This window comes from Labrus mixtus, chromosome 20 (assembly GCF_963584025.1).
Source record: "Labrus mixtus chromosome 20, fLabMix1.1, whole genome shotgun sequence".
In the NCBI taxonomy this organism is placed as follows: domain Eukaryota; kingdom Metazoa; phylum Chordata; class Actinopteri; order Labriformes; family Labridae; genus Labrus; species Labrus mixtus.
In genome coordinates, this window is record NC_083631.1 from 18,291,811 (window position 1) to 18,300,882 (window position 9,072).

The window sequence follows — 9,072 nt, forward strand, 5'->3', positions numbered from 1 at the left end:
TTTCTTTCATTTTGTTCACTCCCTTCCGCTCTTCTTTTTCTAAACCTTTTCTGACAGGATTAATTAAATGCCACTCCAACAATCAGATGCATGCCAGAAGAGGGAGTGGGCAAGAGCATGCTGCGTGAGTGCGTTTGTGACCTTAAGCTCTTTTTTCTTCTTTTCCAGACCCTCCCTGCTGCTCTGTCTCGACACATCCACAATCCTGGTCCTCTGTCTTTCTCCCAGATTGGTTGGTTGAAGGGAAGTTCTCATCAGATTTGTGCGCGCCATTGGAGTCTGATTTTTCCTGTGGCATAAGAACAACAAAGAGGAGTCGTCAAATGCTTTTCTAACCATGCCAGTTAGCCTTGAGCTTCTCTCGAGATGTTGGAGAAGGTTTACTCTCCATCCTCATAAACCCAGGTGTGGCTCCCTTGACAAAGAAGAGTACCAGCGTTACATTGTTTTTGCAAATCTGCTGACGAGTCATCCACCCGGAGGCCCTGATGTGTACACCACCAAGCCTGGCTCGTCATAAATCATGTTTCATACTTTTTTTTTAAAACACGTCACAACTTGACCTGAGTTTTTTTCACCTCATTGAACTTCAGAATGTGGTGTGACCGGCAGCCAGCTTCAAACAAACCGTCGCTTTAACGAGTACATTTTTTTGTGCGGTAATGGAAGACGGTAAGAAGTTTGAGTAAAATATCGGGAAAAGACGCGTCACATTTATTTCAGGCTACTCATTCAACAGAGTTTTTCGGTGACACGTGTCCTTCCAGAGAGCCGTCTGGTGCAGTGGTTTGTCGCCTCACATCAAGATGGGTCCTGGTTTGTAGGTTCCTGTTTCCAATCCGCATCCAGACAGGGGCTTTTCAGTGTGGTGTTCGCATGTTCTCCTCGTGTATGCATGGGTTCTTTCGGGGTATTTTGGCTTCCTAACCTGATAAGTGGGATAGCTCATACAAATAAAGAAAAACCCTGAAGCCCTCCAATTAAAGATTTCTCTCATGCACCTTTTCCAGTGGTATAGGTTTTTGTTGTTAACACATTTCCTGTTTTTCAACCATATTTTACAGCTAATCCATCCATCCATCCATCCAACTGTCCTTCTGTCCGTCCATCTGACCAAACGACCAACCAACCAACCATCCATTCAACCATCCAACCAACCGTCTGGCCATCCATCGGTCCGTCCATCCATTTTCCGCAAGTCCAGCCGGGTCAGGAAGTGTTGATGCATGCTTAGCAGGTTAATTGTACTTTGAGCCCCCTCTGGATGTCTGAGCTCCTCACCTTCCCTCTGAGGCTGAGCTCTGCTGCCTTTCAGTGGAAACTCATTTCAGCTGCTTGTGTCTGCGACCCAGAGCTCACGACAACAGGTGAGGGTTGGAATGCGGATTCCATCATGCAAAGTGTTGTGTCTGGCTTGGCTTCAGTTTCAAAAACAAACAGATGTTTTGATTACAGTCAAAGCACCCTTTACTCTGCAGTAAGATTGAGATGAGGATAAAGAGTGTGTTCAGAAAGTGTTCAGTCAGGAAAAAAGTAAAATATCTAATGTGGTTATTTTTACTTAAATATTAACCTAGAATTCTTGAGACCCGTGGACATTTATTTCCTGAATCACTAACAGACTGGAGCTTGGGTTCAATTCCTACTGGACTATTTATGCAACAGAATTTTTCTCCTGTGATAAAACAAATGATCACATATTTGTCGGAACAATTAAAGCAAAAATAACTCGAGTTGGCATCAATCAGTGACTTGAAGTCTTTAATCAAGCCCATACAGCGGACTGACATGTGAAATAAATCATCTGACTCTCACGCACTGTCTCCCAGCAGATCCAGACAGATTATTCAACGGGGCGAGGTGCGACAACAAAACATCACATACAAGTACATTTTTAAACCGCAGGAACAACTGAGGTATTTCTATTTTTACGTGACTAGATTCTGATATAATCTCACTTATTTATTCTTTCTCTGAGTCTACTGGACACCCTGTCAGCTGGTATCATAAACTGTAGGGCCTCCATGGTACATTAGAGCAGGTGAGAGTTGTTTTTTGTGGCATCGCTGCAGTCAGCATCTGAAGCCACGCTGCTTTGTGCTTGATGTTCCCTGAGGAAAGCAGAAAAACTACTCCTACAGCCAGAGAGATGAAGCTATTGTAAAGCAAAACAATTGTGAGACAGGGCGAGCCCTACAGCACCTGGAACCTGCCAAGACACATTTCATGTGTTGTGGTTGTTTTCCTTGGTTGAAATGCTGCTTCAGTGGTTTTTCCACCTTTCCTCACACCAGCTTACAACAACGAGGAGCAGCTGACCGCACAGAGTTCAGTTACACTCATACTGCTATTTATTCTCTTTTGATTTTTTATTTAGTGCAAATTAACTGCATTCTTTGGAACAGTGTGTTTATGTCTGTTTAAGATATGAGCCATCTAATTAGCATTTAGTGATGGAAAATATCCGGTGGCTGAGAAAGACAACATGCTGCAACAGCCCAATAGAGTTTCTTAAGAAGCCCAGTAGAGTCTCTACCCGCAAGCCTTAGAACCTCCTCCTCCTCCGCCTCGCAGCCAACACTTTGCGCAACCTACAGGCCTGGAGCACTTCCATTAAAGAATCTTTAGGCAAAGATTTTCTTTTGGATTTGCTTTCTAGGTTTGTGTGTTTTTGACTCTGCACTGATGTGCTGCAGCATATTTGCAGTTAATGCATTTGTTTGTTTTCCTCTACCATTTATTTTTAATTCGTAGCATGTTACCAATGTAACATTTGCTCTTATTTGGTAAGTGCTTTCTAATTTCAAATCGTTTCTATAGATTTGCTGACTATCTCCCAGACTGAAAGTCGTTTGCAGCCAGTGAGAGATCCAATCTCATATTCATATGTCTGCATGCTTCAATGTCAGGTCAACAGCTGGATATGTTGGTACATGAGGCAATCAGCCTACTGCTTTGAAAAGCTACCGTGAAAAGATCAAACCAAGAAGATACATTTTGGTTATACTGACTGAAAAGAAGAGGCGAGTCTACTCAGTCCTGGCTAAGAAAATGTATTATTATTAAGACATCAGAGACCATGTCTGTGTCCAAAATCACCCAGTAATTACAATATAGTTCACTCGGGAGTTCGCTAGTTGTAGTGCTGTCTGAATTATGAGTGAAAATAATTAGCCCTACTTTAAAGGATTTCTCATTAGTGAGCTCAATGGCACAATAAAACTGTCACTGTCTGTCAAAGCACGTTGCTGGATTCCGATGAAGATGTAATTGCTGTCATCCAGCTGCAGTTTTCCTTTGCACTTCAATGCATGATGGTATATGTTGCTAGGGTTAGTGACCATTTGTTGTACATATTTTTTTTTAATGCATGTGGGGCACAATGAGTCCACTATAAGGTAGAGGGGGAATAGTGAAGTGAGTGTGTGATTATGGACACCATCATACGATGACGTGGTCCCCAGTAGTTTAAGATAACACAGCTTTTGGTGTAGCTTTTTGCATGAAAATTATGCTTTTATAAAAGAGAGACCAACAGAGATGTGAAGTTGAAACCTGACAACCTCTACTCCCACCATTAGCCATTGTCACATGAAAAGAAGAATAAAGCCTCGTTAGTCCCCAATGAAGTCCTTACAGTCTAATTGCACACTTCATTACCCAGAGGACCACGAGAGCATGAGCACACTCAAATTAAAAGATGACTCACATATGTGGTGGATATTTTTGACATCAACATTATTACAGACCAAAGCCTCCCCTGTCCACTACTAATGAAGTACACACACAAAGCAACACAGTCACAAACCTTACATCTGTTAATCAACGTCCACATTTTCATGATCCTGCAACGTGTCCACAGAACTTTGAGTTCATCTGCTTGCCAGTTGACCCACAGGGCTGTCCAATACCAAGTGACCTAAAAGACTACTGAGTCATCACTTTGTGTGCGTGTGTGTGTGTGTGTGTGTGTGTGTGTGTGTGCCCATTGTGTCATCCTAGTCTGTATTGTGATCCCAGAGGCTAACTGGAAGTATGGCATTATCATTTATGATGAACTTGGAGGGCTCAGCTAAATGGGGGGTGTTATGATTAGCTGTTGCCACTCTCGTGTGTGTGAGTGTGTTTGTGTGTGTGTTAGAGTGAGAAAGAGAGAGAGAGAGAGAGAGAGTCCTCCTGCGGTTACTAAAAGTCTCTCATCTCCATATAAATGACCTGTGGGAAAAAGGGATGCCTTCTGTTTAAATATGAATGTTTATGGATGTGTATTGTTCTATTCTTGGATTGAGCCAAAACCATCATATCCAATCATCCACAAAACCAAAATTCTCATCAAAGACTCTCTTTCTCTATTTCTGTGTGTGTGTGTGTGTGTGTGTGTGTGTGTGTGTGTGTGTGTGTGTGTGTGTGTGTGTAGACTGTATAATCCCTTTAAATGTGACTTTTCATTTGGAGCTTATATCTTGTTTTCAAAGAACCCTTATCAGTGTTTATCTGGCTTTCTTTCTTAACTTTCTTTTTAAATTTCTAATATTTGATCATGTACACTAAAGTCCTTCAACAAACAAAAAATAAATGATTTTTACTGGGTTTTTTTTCTTTATGAAGCACTTCGGGCTGCATGCTTGTATGAGAGGTGCTAAACAAATAAAGTTCAGTTGAGCTTATGAAGCCACGCTGACAGAACAGGTTACTGTTGCATGGTGCATGTTTTTGCCTTTGGGTTGCTTCTTATCTATCCCCACCTACATACCAACCAGGCCTCCACCCTCCTGCTCTAAAAAAGTCTTCTAACTATAGACAACAAAAGACCAAGAAGAAGACACAAACTGTAGAAAGGAAAACACAGACTCAGTATTTTGGTTATATAACAGATAAAAAAAATGGGTCTTTCTTAAAGCAGAAACAGAAGTTTTTAACTTTAACTTAAATATAAACTAAATAATGACTGCAAAATGCTGAGTCGTTAAAATTACTCAAATCGGGTTATAAGATTTGTACCCTGTAGGCCTTGCTTTCGCAAAATGTTGTCAACGTGCAATTAAGTACTATACAGACAAAGCCTTTGACACTCTGTGTTTATCCACCTATGAAACTTGAACCCTTTTTTATTTCTGGAGGCCTTTCTTCTTTCTTCTTGTCAGCTATCACCTTAAAACCACAGAATCGTGTTACTAGATTGTCAAACAGGCTGGTTCACTCTTCTTTGTGGCAGCAACTATTGGTTAAATCCCATTGAGTGAAGGGTTGTTTGAAACAAGCTGAATTGAAGCTTAGGCGGAAGTGCTGCAGTTCCTTGACTGTCCACAAGAGGCTGGCTCCAAATGCGAGCCAATAAGCATTAAGCCCACTGTTAAAATGCTTTAAAGCAGAATGAACTGGCTGACCAAGAAGTCTGGGCTCAATCTTTGAAATCTATCTGTTATTTTAAGACTTCAAAATAAATAGAATAAATAAATAGACTTTAAGAAGGCTATCTGCCTCTGAGCTGGAAATAGCATTTTAGCTCGTTTGTCAAACATTGATATATTTGTGGTGGCTCGTAAACGGAAGTCAAGATCGATGTTGCTGTAGATAGAAGGTGGGCTGTAGTTAAAAGAAGTTTAAGAAGCATTGTGGAAAAACTACAATACCCAGCTGTTTTAGGAAAATACTCAAGTTTAAAAAAAAAAAAAAAAAAATTACACAACTACACTGGTCCCGTTTTCTTTTTTTTACATTTACTTCTAACGCGAGAAAGGCTGCACAGAAACAGACGGGTTAGGTTAGTATCTTAAGTATTTTGTCTTTGGAGATTTAATGTTACCATGTCTCTCACTGTATATCTGCCTCTCAATCTTTCCCTGCCTCTGGCTTTATTCAGTTTTTCTCAGTCACTCCAGATAAAGGAGGGATTTCATGTTTCTCTCTCCTTCTCCATCTCCTTCTCCATCTCCTTCTCTATCTCCCGGCTTTCTGCATCTCAATCACTGCTTGTCCTCCACGGCATGCTCCTTGTGTGATTTGAGCGTGTGATATGAACGTGTGTGTGCATTTGACAAGTGTCTGACTCACTCTAAATCTGGGTGTGTGACCCAGAAAACCCAGCATATTTCATCACGTCTATATATGAATACATGAATATTTTTTTTCCTGTACCCTCACTTAAGGAAGAGACAGAAAAATCAGCTTACTATATACATAACTTATTCTGATTCCTGGCATCCATCTATAAAAAAAAAGTGTTTTCCAGGTTTTTGTTTCTTTAAAGGTGGCGTGTCACGTTGCTTCCTCTTTCATATCAAAATGCTAGTTGTTGGGGCGCTGGTGGCACAGTGGGTGCGCACGCCCCTTTTATGGAGGCTATAGCCCTCCAAGCAGGTGGCCCAGGTTCAAATCCCACCTGTGGCTCCTTTCCCGCATGTCATTCCCCATTCTCTCTCTACCTGATTTCCAACTCTATCCACTGTCCTATCTCTCAATTAAAGGCACAAAAAGCCCCAAAAATAAATCTTTAAAAAAAGAAAAATGCGAGTTGTCAGACATATTTTTTATTTCTGAAAATTAATAGAAATAGGACATTTTTTGGAAACACACTTATTCACGCTTCTTGCTGAGAACTAGGTGACAAGACTTACACCCCTCCAAAAATATGAAGTTAGCTTATCCTAGCATAGCAGACACACTTGAAGCTAGGGACCCTGTTAATTCTCTGTGGAAACAGCAAGTGAATGTCGGACAATTGTGAAAATCAACTGCAAACACCTCAGCTGGAGATTGTCCAGAAACTCGTACTCGTCTGTTTTCAGTGGTAATTTTGTGCTCAATGTCTGAATATTAGATAATTTCCAATAAACAAACGTCTCCTGGGATCATCAGGGATGTAATATTTACAATTGGACATTTGTTCACAACTCATACGCGCCTGATATGGATTACAGCTGATATTTGCAGAACTGCAACGTGCTGTGAAAGACGACTCAAGCTTCCAAACCCTCCGAGGCATTGTGGGAGTATAGAGTTACCTCGGCCCTGTTTCTCTCTGTTACCACTTTTGATAGACCTGAAGCTGCAAGACATGAGCTGAGAAAAACCATGTTTAACACATCTTTGCTCCAACTGCTCTGTAGATGTCAACTTTGACTATCTCAGTCAGCAGGCAGGCCAGCCTTTCACAGCTCGTAGGAGCAGCCATCCAAGATTCATAATCTATATTTTATAAGGGGAAAAAAAAATCAAGTCAATTCTAGTTTGCATTTTTATTTTAATACCTCTTAGGCAGAGATTTGGAATCTCATCCAAACAAAGTGAATATGAGCATTTACAGAGCCAAACAGCTGTGTAGGATTCACTGCAGGGACATGAAGCGGGTTTAGAAATAAAGCAAGTGCACACATTCCAGTCTCCTATAATTTCCCGTGATTAAAGATTGCTGTTTTTTAGATTAGATTATTTGTCCCTATAATTGCTCTTAGCACATGTTCTTCTTCTTTCAGAACAGCTCAAGTGCACCATCTTGTATACTGTTGATATAAACTACAGGGCGTGTGTTTTTGCCTTCAGAATAATAAGTCTGTCGTGCTCAGTGTTTATTGAGCTCATCTTCACAGTTAACTCATGTTTTGTGTAGGCACAGTGGCTCTGACTCTGTCTTCCAGACAAAAAGGCATTTTGAATGTAAATGGGATTTGGGGTAAACAAACGATAAATCAATAAACGGACTGTTTTAAATGTAAAACACATAATAGAAGGATACAGTACGACCAAACATGAAGGTTGGGGGGACGTAAAATAAACCCACAAGATAAAAGGTTGCATCAACAGCTTTTATATTCTTTTGCACTCACAGAATGTAAAGTTATCGTAGAGGACAGTAAATATCTGTAACACCAATCTGGAGGAGACAACTTACAGTATCACTGTTAATGCAGCTTGTGTACATTTCAACGTTCACAAACTCTCAAACTGCCTTCATCAAACATGCTGAATACTCTTTTAATGCCCACAGCACATGGCACCAACCCTTGGACATGTTAGACAAGTTTAACACTGTTGATCTAGAAAGAAGCGGCTTTTCTTTTAACTTGATCCAAAACATACGTGCCGTGGATTTAGTGCAGGCCAATGAAAGCCAACAAGCAACAACACTCGATTTCCATCGGGAGAAACAATAGAAAGATGGCAAGTCAAAAAAAATCACAATCAAAAGTCATTTACAAAGACAAGATTAAAAGTCTGTGTTGCATTATGAAAACTATTATCATGTAACTTTGGTTACATCAAATTTGTAACGTTAATACTTTGCTAAATGTTTTAACATATTTTCAAACATTCAAACCATTTCACCAAGATAACCAGTTTCCCATCTGCAAATTAACCAAACCTTATTGTTGAGTTACTTTTAATTGTATTCATTTTTACATAGTTACGTTTGTATGTTATGGGACAGAGCACACATAATTTAAAAACCTTACATACAGTAAGTAAAAAAAGAACAACATAAATCTTTCCCAAAGAATTTGTTCCTTAACCGAACCAAGTATATTTGCGACTTAAAGCAAAAAAATGTAACTTTTCCACCTTGAAATAGTTTTTTTCAAACGTCGATTTAATAGCATCCCAAATTTCGACAAGGAAGAATGGCGTCCCACCCATGTCTGCCATGCAGCCAGATCACTTGTTTACAGCAGTAACTGTGGCAGGGGGCTGAGGTCATGTAGTTCGCACACACGCCTGCAGCTAAAAAGAAGCCATTAGCCCGTCTCTGTGCTGTTTGATACGATGGCTGAGGCTAAGAGTAGACGGTGACGGAAGAAGATAATTAAGAGATTCACCAAGCAGGAGGCGGAGTGTACATCCAAGTAAGTATTATTCATAACAGAGTGCAACGTAATGTTAGGCGGTAGTGTTATCTGTGACATCATCGTCTCATGTTTAGCAGCTTCACCGGGTGCAGAAAGTCGTCGAACCCAAGCAAACAACAGGCTGAAGACGTTAGCAGAGTCACTTAGCGCAAAATCCAGTAATATTACAGTACCTTGTCAGTCGACATCGTTTGGCTTCACACGACGTCTTTGCCGGCATCGCACCATC

At 40.6% G+C, this 9,072-nt stretch overlaps 1 protein-coding gene across 1 annotated transcript in view; it reads right to left on the reverse strand.

Annotated features, from left to right (window-relative positions):
• b9d1 (B9 protein domain 1) overlaps positions 1–9,072 on the reverse strand; it is a 310,365-nt gene that overhangs the window by 212,049 nt on the left and 89,244 nt on the right. The window lies entirely within an intron of this gene.